The sequence below is a fragment of the Gossypium raimondii genome, unplaced genomic scaffold (genome assembly GCF_025698545.1).
Source record: "Gossypium raimondii isolate GPD5lz unplaced genomic scaffold, ASM2569854v1 Contig00160, whole genome shotgun sequence".
Lineage (NCBI taxonomy): Eukaryota > Viridiplantae > Streptophyta > Magnoliopsida > Malvales > Malvaceae > Gossypium > Gossypium raimondii.
In genome coordinates, this window is record NW_026291319.1 from 1 (window position 1) to 16,690 (window position 16,690).

The following is a 16,690-nucleotide window of genomic DNA, read 5'->3' on the forward strand; positions in this document are numbered from 1 at the left end:
GAAACCCTTTATATGAATAGATTGGCAAGAGTTGGCGGAGTGCGTCATACGGCACTAATACCGGATCCCATCGAACTCCATGATTAAGCGTGCTTGGTGAGAGATGGTACTAGGATGGGTGACCTCACAGGAAATCCTAAATGTTGCACCCACCCATTTTATTTCATATAATGTTTTTTTTAGTTGCATTTTCTCGGCGTGTTGTAACTCATTGTTATTGTTGCTTTTGTGAAATAAATAATTTGAAAGCGATATTTGGTCGAATTTGCATTTAAATTGAGCGCCAATGTGCGATAAAGACGACACTTTATATGAATAGATTACGCCAAGAGTTGGCAGGTGCGATCATACGGCACTAATGCGGATCCCATCGAACTAGCGATTAAAGCGTGCTTGGCGAGAGTAGTACTAGGATGGGTGACCTCGCAGAAGTCCTCGTGTTGCACCCTCATTTTATTTCATATAATGTTTTTTTTTAGTTGCATTTTTCTCGTGAGTGTTAACTCATTCGTTATTTGCGTTTTGTGAAATAAACAATTTGAAGCGATATTTGGTCAATTTGCATTTAAATTCGTATAGAAAGCTTGATGAAGGAGCCCTTTATATGAATAGATTACGCCAGAGTTGGCCGGTGCGATCATACCATTCACTAATGCTGGATCCCCAGAACTCACTGCGATTAAGTGCGGCGCTGCGAGAGTAGTACTAGGATGGGTGACCTCACAGAAGTCCTCCGTGTTGCACCCTCAATTTATTTCATATAATTTTTTTAGTTGCATTTTCTCGGCGTGGTGTAACTCATTCGTTATTTGCGTTTTTGTGAAATAAATAATTTGAAGCGATATTTGGTCGAATTTGCATTTAAATTAAGTGGCGCAATTAGCTTGATGAGGGCGAGCTTTATATGAATAGATTGCCAAAGAGTTGGTAGAGTGCGATCATACCGAACTAATGCCGGATCCCATCGAACTCCATGCGTTAAGCGTGCTTGGCGAGAGTAGTACTAGGATGGGTGACCTCTTGGAAGTCCTCGTGTTGCACCCTCCCATTTTATTTCATATAATGTTTTTATTGTTGCATTTCATCTCGTGGTGTAACTCATTACGTTATTTGCGTTTTGTGAAATAAACAATTTGAAAGCGATATTTTGGTGAATTTGCATTTAAATTCGACGCAAATCTGCGATAAAGGCATGACCTTTATATGAATAGATTGCGCATGAGTTGTGAGTGCGATCATACCGGCACTAATACCGGATCCCATCGAACTCCATGATTAAGCGTGCTTGGAATGAGTAGTACTAGGATGGGTGACCTCCACAGGAAGTCCTCGTGTTGCACCACCTCCATTTTATTTCATATAATGTTTTTTTTTAGTTGCATTTTCTCGGCGTGGGTGTAACTCATTACGTTATTTTCGTTTTGTGAAATAAATAATTTGAAAGCGATATTTGCTCGAATTTGCATTTAAATTCGGTGCATAAGCTATGATAAAGGGAGACGCTTTATATGAATAGATTGCGCCAGAGTTGGCGCGGTGCGATCATACCGGCACTAATGCTGCGGATCCCTTGAACTCCATGATCAAGCGTGCTTGGCGAAGAGTAGTACTAGGATGGGTGACCTCGCAGGAAGTCTAGTGTTGCACCCCATTTTATTTCATATAATGTTTTTGTTGCATTTTCTCGGCGATGGTGTAACTCATTCGTTATTTTCGTTTGTGAAATAAATAATTTGAAGCGATATTTGTTGAATTTGCATTTAAATTAGGCGCGCAGAAGCTGCGATAAAGGCGACCTTTATATGAATAGATTAACATGAGAGTTGGCCGGTGCGATCATACCGGCACTAATGCCTGGGATCCCATCGAACTCCACATTAAGCGTGCTTGGGCGAGAGTAGTACTAGGATGGGTGACCTCACAGGAAATCCTCGTGTTGCACCCTCATTTTATTTCATATAATGTTTTTTAGTTGCATTTTCTCGGTGGTGTAACTCATTACGTTATTTGCGTTTTGTGAAATAAATAAATTTGAAAGCGATATTTGGTTGAATTTGCATTTAAATTACGCCATAAGTCTTGATAAAGGGACCTTTATATGAATAGATTCTCATGAGAAGTTGTGGTGCGATCATACGGCACTAATGCCGGATCCCATCGAACTCCATGATTAAAAGCGTGCTTGGGCGAGAGTAGTACTAGGATGGGTGACCTCAAGAGAATCCTCGTGTTGCACCCTCCATTTTATTTCATATAATGTTTTTTTAGTTGCATTTTCTCGGCGTAGGTGTAACTCATTACGTTATTTGCGTTTTGTGAAATAAATAATTTGAAGCGATATTTGCTTGAATTTGCATTTAAATTAGGCGCAAGAAGGCGATAAAAGGTAGCCTATATGAATAGATTACGCAAGAGTTGGTGGGTGCGATCATACCGCACTAATGCATCGGATCCCATCGAACTCATGATTAAAGCGTGCTTGGCGAGAGTAGTACTAGGATGGGTGACCTCTGAGGAAGTCCTCGTGTTGCACCTCCCATTTTATTTCATATAATGTTTTTAGTTGCATTTTCTCGGCGTGGTGTAACTCATTACGTTATTTGCGTTTTGTGAAATAAACAATTTGAAAGCGATATTTGGTCGAATTTGCATTTAAATTGAGAAGCCTTAGCTGCGATAAGGGCGACCTTTATATGAATAGATTGCGCTGAAGTTGGCCAGGTGCGATCATACCCGCACTAATGCACCGGATCCCATCGAACTCATTGATTAAGCGTGCTTGGCGAGAGTAGTACTAGGATGGGTGACCTCTGCAGGAAGTCCTCGTGTTACCCTCCCATTTTATTTCATATAATGTTTTTTAGTTGCATTTTCTCGTGGTGTAACTCATTACGTTATTTGCGTTTTGTGAAATAAACAATTTGAAAGCGATATTTGGTGAATTTGCATTTAAATTCGGCGCCAAGCTAACGATAAAGGCGACCTTATATAGAATAAATTACATGCAAGAGTTGTCGGGTGCGATCATACCGGCACTAATGCCGGATCCCATGAACTCATGATTAAGCGTGTGCTTGGCGAGTAGTACTAGGATGGGTGACCTCGCAGAAATCCTCGTGTTGCACCTCATTTTATTTCATATAATGTTTTTTTTAGTTGCATTTTCTGGGCGTGGGTGTAACTCATTACGTTATTATGTTTTGTGAAATAAATAATTTGAAGCGATATTTGGTCGAATTTGCATTTAAATTGACGCGTAAATCTCGATAAAGGCATTGAAAGCGTTTATATTAATAGATTGTTGCAAAGAGTTGGCGGAATGCGATCATACGACACTAATACTGGGATCCCATCGAGAACTCCATGATTAAGCGTGCTTGGGCGAGTAGTACTAGGATGGGTGACCTCATGGAAGTCCTCGTGTTTACCCACTCATTTTATTTCATATAATGTTTTTTTAATTTGCATTTTCTCGGCATTGGTGTAACTCATTCGTTATTTTCGTTTTGTGAAATAAATAATTTGAAGCGATATTTGCTGAATTTGCATTTAAATTGAGGAAGCGCCAAGCTCTTGATAAAGGCGACCTTTATATGAATAGATTGTGCAAGAGTTGGCCAGGTGCGATCATACCGGCACTAATACCTTGGGATCCATCGAACTCCATGATTAAGCGTGCTTGGTAGCGAGTAGTACTAGGATGGGTGACCTCTGCAGGAAGTCCTCGTGTTGCACCCTCTCATTTTATTTCATATAATGTTTTTTTAGTTGCATTTTCTCGTCGTGGTGTAACTCATTCGTTATTTGCGTTTTGTGAAATAAACAATTTGAAACGATATTTGAGTCGAATTTGCATTTAAATTAAGAGTAAAGCTCTGTTAAGGGCGGCCTTTATATGAATAGATTGCGCTCTGAGTTGGCCAAGGTGCGATCATACAACCTTTAATGCACGGATCCCATCGAACTCGATGATCAAGCGTGCTTGGCGAGAGTAGTACTAGGATGGGTGACCTCTTGGGAAGTCCTCGTGTTGCACCTCCCATTTTATTTCATATAATGTTTTTTTTTTGCATTTTCTCGGCGTGGTGTAACTCATTACGTTATTGCGTTTTGTGAAATAAACAATTTGAAGCGATATTTGGTCGAATTTGCATTTAAATTCGGGCCCAAGTCTTGCGATAAGGGCAGACCTTTATATGAATAGATTACGCGAGTTGGCCAGTGCGATCATACAACACTAATGCGGATCCCATCGAACTCCATGATTAAGCGTGCTTGGGCGAGTAGTACTAGGATGGGTGACCTCAGGAAGTCCTCGTGTTTGCACCCTCCATTTTATTTCATATAATGTTTTTTTAGTTGCATTTTCTCGGCGTGGTGTAACTCATTACGTTATTTTCGTTTTGTGAAATAAATAATTTGAAGCGATATTTGGTCAATTTGCATTTAAATTCGGCGCAGCAAGTGCGATAAAGAAGATGACTTTATATGAATAGATTGCATGAGAGTTGTGGAGTGCGATCATACCGGCACTAATGCGGATCCCATCGAACTCCATGATTAAGCGTGCTTGGCGAGAGTAGTACTAGGATGGGTGACCTCTGCAGGAAGTCCTCGTGTTGCACCCTCCCATTTATTTCATATAATGTTTTTTTAGTTTGCATTTTCTCGGCGTGGTGTAACTCATTCGTTATTTGCGTTTTGTGAAATAAACAATTTGAAAGCGATATTTGGTCGAATTTGCATTTAAATTGGCGCAAAGCTACGATAAAAGCCTTTATATGAATAGATTGCGCAAGAGTTGTGGGTGCGATCATACCGACACTAATGCACGGATCCCATGAACTCCATGATTAAGCGTGCTTGGCGCGAGTAGTACTAGGATGGGTGACCTCACAGGAAATCCTCGTGTTGCACCTCCCATTTTATTTCATATAATGTTTTTTTTAGTTGCATTTTCTCGGCGTGGTGTAACTCATTCGTTATTTGCGTTTTTGTGAAATAAACAATTTGAAAGCGATATTTGGTCAATTTGCATTTAAATTGAGGCGCAAAGCTATGATAAGGGCGACCTTTATATGAATAGATTGCGCAAGGTTGGCGGAGTGCGATCATACCGACACTAATGCGGATCCCATCGAACTCCATGATTAAGCGTGCTTGGCGAGTAGTACTAGGATGGGTGACCTCGCAGGAAGTCCTCGTGTTGCACCCCTCCATTTTATTTCATATAATGTTTTTTTAGTTGCATTTTCTCGGCGTGGTGTAACTCATTACGTTATTTGCGTTTTGTGAAATAAACAATTTGAAGCGATATTTGGTGAATTTGCATTTAAATTGGCGCAAGCTACGATAAAGGGCCTTTATATGAATAGATTGCGCAAGAGTTGTGGGTGCGATCATACCGGCACTAATACCGGATCCCATCGAACTCATGATTAAGCGTGCTTGGCGAGAAGTAGTACTAGGATGGGTGACCTCACAGGAAGTCCTCGTGTTGCATCCCTCCATTTTATTTCATATAATGTTTTTTTAGTTGCATTTTCTCGGCGTGGTGTAACTCATTACGTTATTTGCGTTTTGTGAAATAAATAATTTGAAGCGATATTTGGTCAATTTGCATTTAAATTGAGTGCAGAATTGCGATAAAGGCGACCTTTATATGAATAGATTGCGCAAGAGTTGGCAGGTGCGATCATACCGGCACTAATGCCGGATCCCATCAGAACTCATGATTAAGCGTGCTTGAGGAGAAGTAGTACTAGGATGGGTGACCTCACAGGAAATCCTCGTGTTGCACCCCCTCATTTTATTTCATATAATGTTTTTTTTAGTTGCATTTTTCTCGGCGTGGTGTAACTCATTCGTTATTTGCGTTTTGTGAAATAAATAATTTGAAAGCGATATTTGGTGAATTTGCATTTAAATTTGAGGCGCAAGCCTGCGATAAAGGCGACCTTTATATGAATAGATTGTGCAAGAGTTGGCAGGTGCGATCATACCGACCACTAATGCCGGATCCCATCGAACTCCATGATTAAGCGTGCTTGGCGAGAGTAGTACTAGGATGGGTGACCTCACAGGAAGTCCTCGTGTTGCACCTCCCATTTTATTTCATATAATGTTTTTTTAGTTGCATTTTCTCGGCGTGGTGTAACTCATTACGTTATTTTCGTTTTGTGAAATAAATAATTTGAAGCGATATTTGGTCGAATTTGCATTTAAATTGAGGCGAAGTTAGCGATAAAGGCGACCTTTATATGAATAGATTGTGCAGAGTTGCCAGGTGCGATCATACCGACACTAATGCGGATCCCATCGAACTCCATGATTAAGCGTGCTTGGCGAAATAGTACTAGGATGGGTGACCTCACAGAAATCCTCGTGTTGCACCCTCCATTTTATTTCATATAATGTTTTTTAGTTGCATTTTCTCGGCGTGGTGTAACTCATTCGTTATTTGCGTTTTGTGAAATAAACAATTTGAAGCGATATTTGGTGAATTTGCATTTAAATTCAAAGGCGCAATCTGCGATAAGGGGCGACCTTTATATGAATAGATTACTTGAGAGTTGGCAGATGCGATCATACTGCACTAATGCGGATCCATAAGAACTCCATGATTAAGCGTGCTTGAGTAGTACTAGGATGGGTGACCTCGCAGGAAGTCCGTGTTGCACCCTCATTTTATTTCATATAATGTTTTTTTAGTTGCATTTTCTCGGCGTGGTGTAACTCATTACGTTATTTGCGTTTTGTGAAATAAACAATTTGAAAGCGATATTTGGTTGAATTGCATTTAAATTAGCGCAACTGCGATAAAGGCGGCCTTTATATGAATAGATTGCGCAAGAGTTGTGGTGCGATCATACAGCACTAATGCTGCCGGATCCCGTGAACTCATGATTAAGCGTGCTTGGCGAGAGTAGTACTAGGATGGGTGACCTCACAGGAAGTCCTCGTGTTGCACCTCTCATTTTATTTCATATAATGTTTTTTAGTTGCATTTTCTCGGCGTGGTGTAACTCATTCGTTATTTGCGTTTTGTGAAATAAACAATTTGAAGCGATATTTGGTGAAATTTGCATTTAAATTGGCGCAAGCTGCGATAAAAGGCGACCTTTATATGAATAGATTGCGCAAGAGTTGGCAGGTGCGATCATACCGACACTAATGCCGGATCCCATCGAACTCATGATTAAGCGTGCTTGGGCGAGTAGTACTAGGATGGGTGACCTCACAGGAAATCCTCGTGTTGCACCCTCCCATTTTATTTCATATAATGTTTTTTTAGTTGCATTTTCTCGGCGTGGTGTAACTCATTACGTTATTTGCGTTTTGTGAAATAAACAATTTGAAGCGATATTTGGTGAATTTGCATTTAAATTCGGCGCAAGCTGCGATAAAGGCGACCTTTATATGAATAGATTGCGCAAGAGTTGGCAGGTGCGATCATACCGGCACTAATGCGGATCCCATCGAACTCATGATTAAGCGTGCTTGGGAGAGTAGTACTAGGATGGGTGACCTCACTGGGAAGTCCTCGTGTTGCACCCTCCATTTTATTTCATATAATGTTTTTTTAGTTGCATTTTCTCGGCGTGGTGTAACTCATTCGTTATTTGCGTTTTGTGAAATAAACAATTTGAAAGCGATATTTGGTCGAATTTGCATTTAAATTGAGGCGCCAAGCTGCGATAAAGGCGACCTTTATATGAATAGATTGCGCAGAGTTGGCGGGTGCGATCATACCGGCACTAATGCAGGATCCCATCGAACTCATGATTAAGCGTGCTTGGCGAGAGTAGTACTAGGATGGGTGACCTCTGCAGGAAGTCCTCGTGTTGCACCCTCCCATTTTATTTCATATAATGTTTTTTTAGTTGCATTTTCTCGGCGTGGTGTAACTCATACGTTATTTGCGTTTTGTGAAATAAACAATTTGAAAGCGATATTTGGTGAATTTGCATTTAAATTTGGGCGCTTAAGCTGCGATAAAGGGCGACCTTTATATGAATAGATTGCGCAAGAGTTGGTGGTGCGATCATACCGGCACTAATGCCGGATCCCATCGAACTCATGATTAAGCGTGCTTGGCGAGAGTAGTACTAGGATGGGTGACCTCACAGGAAGTCCTCGTGTTGCACCCTCCATTTTATTTCATATAAATTTTTTTTTAGTTGCATTTTCTCGGCGTGGTGTAACTCATTCGTTATTTGCGTTTTGTGAAATAAACAATTTGAAAGCGATATTTGGTGAATTTGCATTTAAATTGAATAAGCTGCGATAAAGGCGACCTTTATATGAATAGATTTGCGCAAGAGTTGGCAGGTGCGATCATACCGGCACTAATGCCGGATCCCATTGAACTCATGATTAAGCGTGCTTGGCGAAGTAGTACTAGGATGGGTGACCTCTGGGAAGTCCTCGTGTTGCACCCTCCATTTTATTTCATATAATGTTTTTTTAGTTGCATTTTCTCGGCGTGGTGTAACTCATTCGTTATTTTCGTTTTGTGAAATAAATAATTTGAAAGCGATATTTGGTTGAATTTGCATTTAAATTAGGCGCAAGCTGCGATAAAGGCGACCTTTATATGAATAGATTGCGCAGAGAGTTGGCCAGTGCGATCATACCGGCACTAATGCCGGATCCCATCGAACTCATGATTAAGCGTGCTTGGCGAGAGTAGTACTAGGATGGGTGACCTCGCAGGAAGTCCTCGTGTTGCACCCCTCATTTTATTTCATATAATTTTTTTTAGTTGCATTTTCTCGGCGTGGTGTAACTCATTCGTTATTTGCGTTTTGTGAAATAAATAATTTGAAAGCGATATTTGGTCGAATTTGCATTTAAATTAGGCGCAAGCTGCGATAAGGGCAGCCTTTATATGAATAGATTTGCAAGAGTTGGCAGGTGCGATCATACCAGCACTAATGCGGATCCCATCGAACTCCATGATTAAGCGTGCTTGGCGAGAGTAGTACTAGGATGGGTGACCTCACAGGAAGTCCTCGTGTTGCACCTCTCATTTTATTTCATATAATGTTTTTTAGTTGCATTTTCTCGGCGTGGTGTAACTCATTCGTTATTTGCGTTTTGTGAAATAAATAATTTGAAAGCGATATTTGGTCAATTTGCATTTAAATTAGGCGCAAGCTGCGATAAGGGCGACCTTTATATGAATAGATTGCGCAGAAGTTGGCCAGGTGCGATCATACCGGCACTAATGCGGATCCCTTGAACTCCATGATTAAGCGTGCTTGGCGAAAGTAGTACTAGGATGGGTGACCTCTGAGGAAATCCTCGTGTTGCACCCTCCCATTTTATTTCATATAATGTTTTTTAGTTGCATTTTCTCGGCGTGGTGTAACTCATTCGTTATTTGCGTTTTGTGAAATAAACAATTTGAAGCGATATTTGGTGAATTTGCATTTAAATTTGGCGCAAGCTGCGATAAAGGCGACCTTTATATGAATAGATTGCGCAAGAGTTGGCGGGTGCGATCATACCGGCACTAATGCCGGATCCCATCGAACTCATGATTAAGCGTGCTTGGCGAGAGTAGTACTAGGATGGGTGACCTCGCAGGAAGTCCTCGTGTTGCACCTCCATTTTATTTCATATAATGTTTTTTTTTAGTTGCATTTTCTCGGCGTGGTGTAACTCATTCGTTATTTGCGTTTTGTGAAATAAACAATTTGAAGCGATATTTGGTGAATTTGCATTTAAATTAGTGCGCATAAGCTGCGATAAAGGCGACCTTTATATGAATAGATTAGCAGAGTTGGCCAGGTGCGATCATACCGGCACTAATGCCGGATCCCGTCGAACTCCATGATTAAGCGTGCTTGGCGAGAGTAGTACTAGGATGGGTGACCTCACAGGAAGTCTCGTGTTGCACCTCATTTTATTTCATATAATGTTTTTTTAGTTGCATTTTCTCGGCGTGGTGTAACTCATTCGTTATTTGCGTTTTGTGAAATAAACAATTTGAAGCGATATTTGGTCGAATTTGCATTTAAATTGGCGCAAGTCTGCGATAAAGGCGACCTTTATATGAATAGATTGCGCAAGAGTTGGGAGTGCGATCATACCGGCACTAATGCGGATCCCATCGAACTCCATGATTAAGCGTGCTTGGCGAGTAGTACTAGGATGGGTGACCTCACAGGAAGTCCTCGTGTTGCACCCTCCCATTTTATTTCATATAATGTTTTTTTTAGTTGCATTTCTCGGCGTGGTGTAACTCATTACGTTATTTTCGTTTTGTGAAATAAATAATTTGAAGCGATATTTGGTGAATTTGCATTTAAATTGAGGCGCTAGTGCGATAAAGGCGACCTTTATATGAATAGATTGCGCAAGAGTTGGCAGGTGCGATCATACCGGCACTAATGCAGGATCCCGCCGAACTCATGATTAAGCGTGCTTGGCGAGAGTAGTACTAGGATGGGTGACCTCAGGAAGTCCTCGTGTTGCACCCTCCATTTTATTTCATATAATGTTTTTTTAGTTGCATTTTCTCGGCGTGGTGTAACTCATTCGTTATTTGCGTTTTGTGAAATAAACAATTTGAAGCGATATTTGGTCGAATTTGCATTTAAATTCGGAGGCGAAATACGATAAGGGTAGCCTTTATATGAATAGATTAGCTTGCAGAGTTGGCAGAGTGCGATCATACGGCACTAATGCCGGATCCATCGAACTCATGATTAAAGCGTGCTTGGCGAGAGTAGTACTAGGATGGGTGACCTCACAGGAAGTCCTCGTGTTGCACCTCCCATTTTATTTCATATAATTTTTTTAGTTGCATTTTCTCGGCGTGGTGTAACTCATTACGTTATTTGCGTTTTGTGAAATAAATAATTTGAAAGCGATATTTGGTCGAATTTGCATTTAAATTAGGCGTACAAGCGATAAAAGGCGACCTTTATATGAATAGATTACGCATGAGAGTTGGCGGGTGCGATCATACCGGCACTAATGCCGGATCCCATCGAACTCATGATTAAGCGTGCTTGGCGAGAGTAGTACTAGGATGGGTGACCTCACAGGAAGTCCTCGTGTTGCACCCTCCCATTTTATTTCATATAATGTTTTTTTAGTTGCATTTTCTCGGCGTGGTGTAACTCATTCGTTATTTTCGTTTTGTGAAATAAACAATTTGAAGCGATATTTGGTCGAATTTGCATTTAAATTGGCGCAAGCTGCGATAAAGGCGACCTTTATATGAATAGATTGCGCAAGAAGTTGGCTGGGTGCGATCATACCGACACTAATGCCGGATCCATCAGAACTCATGATTAAGCGTGCTTGGCGAGAGTAGTACTAGGATGGGTGACCTCTGGGAAGTCCTCGTGTTGCACCCTCATTTTATTTCATATAATTTTTTTAGTTGCATTTTCTCGGCGTGGTGTAACTCATTCGTTATTTCGTTTTGTGAAATAAACAATTTGAAGCGATATTTGGTCGAATTTGCATTTAAATTGAGGCAAGCTGCGATAAAGGCGACCTTTATATGAATAGATTGCGCAAGAGTTGGCAGGTGCGATCATACCGGCACTAATGCCGGATCCCATCGAACTCCATGATTAAGCGTGCTTGGCGAGAGTAGTACTAGGATGGGTGACCTCCAGGAAATCCTCGTGTTGCACCTCCATTTTATTTCATATAATGTTTTTTAGTTGCATTTTCTCGGCGTGGTGTAACTCATTACGTTATTTTCGTTTTGTGAAATAAATAATTTGAAGCGATATTTGGTCGAATTTGCATTTAAATTGGCGCTAAGCTGCGATAAGAGGCGACCTTTATATGAATAGATTGTACCAAGAGTTGGCGGGTGCGATCATACCAGCACTAATGCCGGATCCCCATTGAACTCATGATTAAGCGTGCTTGGGCGAGTAGTACTAGGATGGGTGACCTCGCAGGAAGTCCTCGTGTTGCACCCTCCATTTTATTTCATATAATGTTTTTTTAGTTGCATTTTCTCGGCGTGGTGTAACTCATTACGTTATTTTCGTTTTGTGAAATAAATAATTTGAAGCGATATTTGGTCAATTTGCATTTAAATTCGAGGCAAGTCTACGATAAAGGCGACCTTTATATGAATAGATTGCCAAGAGTTGGCGGATGCGATCATACCGGCACTAATGCGGATCCCATGAACTCATGATTAAGCGTGCTTGGCGAGAGTAGTACTAGGATGGGTGACCTCTGGGAAGTCCTCGTGTTGCACCCTCATTTTATTTCATATAATGTTTTTTTAGTTGCATTTTCTCGGCGTGGTGTAACTCATTCGTTATTTGCGTTTTGTGAAATAAACAATTTGAAACGATATTTGGTCAATTTGCATTTAAATTTCGAGGCGCAAGCTCTGCGATAAGGGGCTGACCTTTATATGAATAGATTGCGCAAGAGTTGGCGGAGTGCGATCATACCGACACTAATGCCGGATCCCATTGAACTCCATGATTAAAGCGTGCTTGGCGAGAAGTAGTACTAGGATGGGTGACCTCGCAGGAAGTCTCGTGTTGCACCCTCCCATTTTATTTCATATAATTTTTTTTAGTTGCATTTTCTCGGCGTGGTGTAACTCATTCGTTATTTGCGTTTTGTGAAATAAACAATTTGAAAGCGATATTTGGTGAATTTGCATTTAAATTCGAGGCGCAAGCTGCGATAAAGGCGACCTTTATATGAATAGATTAGCATTGAGTTGGCGGAGTGCGATCATACCGGCACTAATGCCCGGATCCCATGAACTCATGATTAAGCGTGCTTGGCGAGTAGTACTAGGATGGGTGACCTCTGCAGGAAGTCCTCGTGTTGCACCCTCCCATTTTATTTCATATAATTTTTTTTAGTTGCATTTTCTCGGCGTGGTGTAACTCATTCGTTATTTTCATTTTGTGAAATAAATAATTTGAAGCGATATTTGGTCAATTTGCATTTAAATTTGGTATTGCAAGTGCGATCGAGCGACTTTATATGAATAGATTACGCAAGAGTTGGCAGGTGCGATCATACCGGCACTAATGCAGGATCCCATCGAACTCGCATGATTAAGCGTGCTTGGCGAGAGTAGTACTAGGATGGGTGACCTCGCAGGAAATCCTCGTGTTGCACCTCCCATTTATTTCATATAATGTTTTTTTAGTTGCATTTTCTCGGCGTGGTGTAACTCATTCGTTATTTGCGTTTTGTGAAATAAATAATTTGAAAGCGATATTTGTTGAATTTGCATTTAAATTCGGCGCCAAAGCTACCGATAAGGCAGACCTACTATATGAATAGATTACGCAAGAGTTGGCGGGTGCGATCATACCGGCACTAATGCCGGATCCCATCGAACTCATGAGTTAAGCGTGCTTGGCGAGTAGTACTAGGATGGGTGACCTCTGGGAATCCTCGTGTTACACCCCCATTTTATTTCATATAATGTTTTTTTTAGTTGCATTTTCTCGGCGTGGTGTAACTCATTCGTTATTTTCGTTTTGTGAAATAAATAATTTGAAGCGATATTTGGTCAATTTGCATTTAAATTCGGCGCCAAGCTACGATAAGGCGACCTTTATATGAATAGATTACGCGAGAGTTGGGTAGTGCGATCATACCGGCACTAATGCATAGGATCCCATCGAACTCGCATGATTAAGCGTGCTTGGTGAGAAGTAGTACTAGGATGGGTGACCTCACAGGAAGTCCTCGTGTTGCACCCTCCATTTATTTCATATAATGTTTTTTTAGTTGCATTTTCTAGGCGTGGGTGTAACTCATTCGTTATTTGCGTTTTGTGAAATAAATAATTTGAAGCGATATTTGGTCAATTTGCATTTTAAATTCACAGCGCAAGCTGCGATAAGGGGTAGCCTTTATATGAATAGATTATGCAAGAGTTGGCAGGTGCGATCATACCAGACACTAATGCACGGATCCATCGAACTCATGATTAAGCGTGCTTGGGCGAGAGTAGTACTAGGATGGGTGACCTCGCAGGAAGTCCTCGTGTTGCACCCTCCCATTTTATTTCATATAATGTTTTTTAGTTGCATTTTCTCGGCGTGGTGTAACTCATTCGTTATTTGTCGTTTTGTGAAATAAACAATTTGAAGCGATATTTGGTGAATTTGCATTTAAATTTGAAGCGCAAGCTGCGATGAAAGGCATCCTTTATATGAATAGATTACATAAGTTGGCGGTCGCGATCATACAGCACTAATGCACGGATCCCATCGAACTTGCGATCAAAGTGCTGGCGAGAGTAGTACTAGGATGGGTGACCTCTGGAGAGAATCCTCGTATTGCACCTCCATTTTTTTCATATAATGTTTTTTTAGTTGCATTTTCTCGGCGTGGTGTAACTCATTCGTTATTTTCATTTTGTGAAATAAATAATTTGGAGCGATATTAGAATTAAATTTATTTAAATTCGGCGCAGAAGTGCGATCGAGGCAGCCTTTATATGAATAGATTAACAAGAGTTGTGCGATGCGATCATGCCGACACTAATGCACGGGATCCCATCGAACTCCGCGATTCAAGCGTGCAAGGCGAAGTAGTACTAGGATGGGTGACCTCATGGGAAGTCCTCGTGTTGCACCCTCAATTTATTTCATATAATGTTTTTTGTTGCATTTTCTTGGCGTGGTGTAGCTCGATCGTTATTTGCGTTTTGTGAAATAAACAATTTGAGCGATATTTGGTGAATTTGCATTTTAAATTCGAGTATTAAGCTTGATAAAGAAGCGACCTTTATATGAATAGATTACGCAAGAAGTTGTAGTGCGATCATACCGACACTAATGCAGGATCCCATCGATCCATGATTCGGCGTGCTTGAAAGAAATACTAGGATGGGTGACCTCTGGAAATCCTCGTGTTGCACCCTCCCTTTTATTTCATATAATGTTTTTTGAATTGCATTTTCTCGACATGGTGTAACAAATTACGTTATTTCGTTTTGTGAAATAAATAATTTGAGCGATATTGATCGAATTTGCATTTAAATTCGAGCAAAGTCTGCGATCGGCAACCTTTATATGAATAGATTACATGAAGACGGCAGATGCGATCATACCGGCACTAATGCCGGATCGCCGAGAACTCATGGATTAAAGCGTGCTTGGGTGAAGTAGTACTCGATGGGTGACCTCACAGGAAGTCCTCGTGTTGCACCCTCCCATTTATTTCATATAATTTTTTTTGTTGCATTTCTCGGCGTGGTGTAACTCAATGGTTATTTCGTCTTGTGAAATAAATAATTTGAAGCGATATTTGAATTTGCATTTAAATTAAGTAGGCAAGTGCGATAAAGGCGTGCTTTATGAATAGATTACTTGAAGTTGGCGTGATCATGGCACTAATGCCGGATCCCGAACTCCCGATTAAGTGCTTGGCGAGAGTAGGACTAGGATGGGTGACCTCTGAAAGTCCCGTGTTGCACCTCCATTTTATTTCATATAATGTTTTTTTTACATTTTCTCGGCGTGGTGTAACTCATTACGTTATTGCGTTTTGTGAAATAAACAATTTGAAACAATATTTGGTGAATTTGCATTTAAATTTGGCATAGCTGCGATAAAGGCGCTTTTATATGAATAGATGCATAGAGTTGGGGTGCGATCATACCGACACTAATGCAGGATCCCATCGAACTCATGATTAAGCGTGCTTGGCGAGTAGTACTAGGATGGGTGACCTCACAGGAAATCCTTGTGTTACCGCTCCCATTTTATTTCATATTTTTTTTGTTGCATTTTCTCGGCGTGTTCTCAATCGTTATTTCGTCTTGAAATAAACAATTTGAAAGCGATATTTGGTAATTTGCATTTAAATTATTGGGCCCTGCGATAAAAGACCTTTATATGAATAGATTTAAGAGGCGGGGTGCGATCATACCGCAATGCGGATCCCATCGAACTCCCGATTAAGCGTGCTTGGGAAGTAGGACTAGGATGGGTGACCTCCGGATGTCCGTGTTGCACCCCCATTTTATTTCATATAATGTTTTTTTAGTTACATTTTTCGGCGTGGTGTAACTCTTCGTTATTTGCGTTTTAAATAAACAATTTGAAACAATATTTGGTAATTTGCATTTAAATTTGGGCAATCGATAAAAGGCATTTATGAATAGATTGCGAGTTGGCCGGTGCGATCATACCGGCACTAATGCGGATCCCTGAACTCAGTTAAAGCGGGCGGGAAATAGTACTAGATGGGTGACCTCCAGGAAGTCTGTTTACCCTCCATTATATTTCATATAATTTTTTTAGTTGCATTTTCTCGGCGGGTTAACTCAATGTTATTTGCGTTTTGTGAAATAAACAATTTCGGATATTTGGTTTTGCATTTAAATTTTGGCCAAGCTGCAATAAAGGGACCTTTATATGAATAGATTGTCAAGTTGGGTTGCGATCATCCCAAATTGCGGATCCCGGAACTCTATTAAGCGTGCTTGGGAGTAGTACTAGGATGGGTGACCTTCTTGGAAATCTCGTGTTGCACCCTCCCATTTTATTTCATATAATGTTTTTTAGTTGCATTTTCTCGACTTGGTGTAAGTCATTCGTTATTTCGTTTTGAAATAAACAATTTGAAGCGATATTTGGTGAATTTGCATTTAAATTGATGGCTGGATAAAGGCGATTTATATGAATAGATTGGCAAGAGTTGGGTGCGATCATAC

At 40.6% G+C, this 16,690-nt stretch overlaps 20 pseudogenes; all 20 read left to right on the plus strand.

The window, feature by feature from the left end:
- The first annotated feature begins 1,828 nt into the window (after window positions 1–1,828).
- Window positions 1,829–1,945, plus strand: LOC128036992 (5S ribosomal RNA; annotated as a pseudogene).
- A 178-nt stretch (window positions 1,946–2,123) lies between these two features.
- LOC128036997 (5S ribosomal RNA) lies at window positions 2,124–2,239 on the plus strand (annotated as a pseudogene).
- A 181-nt stretch (window positions 2,240–2,420) lies between these two features.
- Window positions 2,421–2,536, plus strand: LOC128037001 (5S ribosomal RNA; annotated as a pseudogene).
- A 1,387-nt stretch (window positions 2,537–3,923) lies between these two features.
- LOC128037000 (5S ribosomal RNA) lies at window positions 3,924–4,039 on the plus strand (annotated as a pseudogene).
- Window positions 4,040–4,513: 474 nt separating this feature from the next.
- Window positions 4,514–4,628, plus strand: LOC128037007 (5S ribosomal RNA; annotated as a pseudogene).
- A 177-nt stretch (window positions 4,629–4,805) lies between these two features.
- On the plus strand, window positions 4,806–4,920 carry LOC128036995 (5S ribosomal RNA; annotated as a pseudogene).
- Window positions 4,921–5,391: 471 nt separating this feature from the next.
- Window positions 5,392–5,506, plus strand: LOC128037002 (5S ribosomal RNA; annotated as a pseudogene).
- Window positions 5,507–5,687: 181 nt separating this feature from the next.
- On the plus strand, window positions 5,688–5,803 carry LOC128037004 (5S ribosomal RNA; annotated as a pseudogene).
- A 185-nt stretch (window positions 5,804–5,988) lies between these two features.
- Window positions 5,989–6,104, plus strand: LOC128036994 (5S ribosomal RNA; annotated as a pseudogene).
- A 1,634-nt stretch (window positions 6,105–7,738) lies between these two features.
- LOC128037005 (5S ribosomal RNA) lies at window positions 7,739–7,853 on the plus strand (annotated as a pseudogene).
- A 183-nt stretch (window positions 7,854–8,036) lies between these two features.
- On the plus strand, window positions 8,037–8,150 carry LOC128036999 (5S ribosomal RNA; annotated as a pseudogene).
- Window positions 8,151–8,914: 764 nt separating this feature from the next.
- Window positions 8,915–9,028, plus strand: LOC128037003 (5S ribosomal RNA; annotated as a pseudogene).
- A 470-nt stretch (window positions 9,029–9,498) lies between these two features.
- Window positions 9,499–9,612, plus strand: LOC128036996 (5S ribosomal RNA; annotated as a pseudogene).
- Window positions 9,613–9,793: 181 nt separating this feature from the next.
- Window positions 9,794–9,907, plus strand: LOC128037010 (5S ribosomal RNA; annotated as a pseudogene).
- A 176-nt stretch (window positions 9,908–10,083) lies between these two features.
- LOC128037008 (5S ribosomal RNA) lies at window positions 10,084–10,195 on the plus strand (annotated as a pseudogene).
- Window positions 10,196–10,964: 769 nt separating this feature from the next.
- On the plus strand, window positions 10,965–11,078 carry LOC128037011 (5S ribosomal RNA; annotated as a pseudogene).
- Window positions 11,079–11,546: 468 nt separating this feature from the next.
- Window positions 11,547–11,660, plus strand: LOC128037009 (5S ribosomal RNA; annotated as a pseudogene).
- A 180-nt stretch (window positions 11,661–11,840) lies between these two features.
- LOC128036993 (5S ribosomal RNA) lies at window positions 11,841–11,954 on the plus strand (annotated as a pseudogene).
- A 1,064-nt stretch (window positions 11,955–13,018) lies between these two features.
- On the plus strand, window positions 13,019–13,134 carry LOC128036998 (5S ribosomal RNA; annotated as a pseudogene).
- Window positions 13,135–13,906: 772 nt separating this feature from the next.
- LOC128037006 (5S ribosomal RNA) lies at window positions 13,907–14,022 on the plus strand (annotated as a pseudogene).
- Window positions 14,023–16,690: the final 2,668 nt, after the last annotated feature.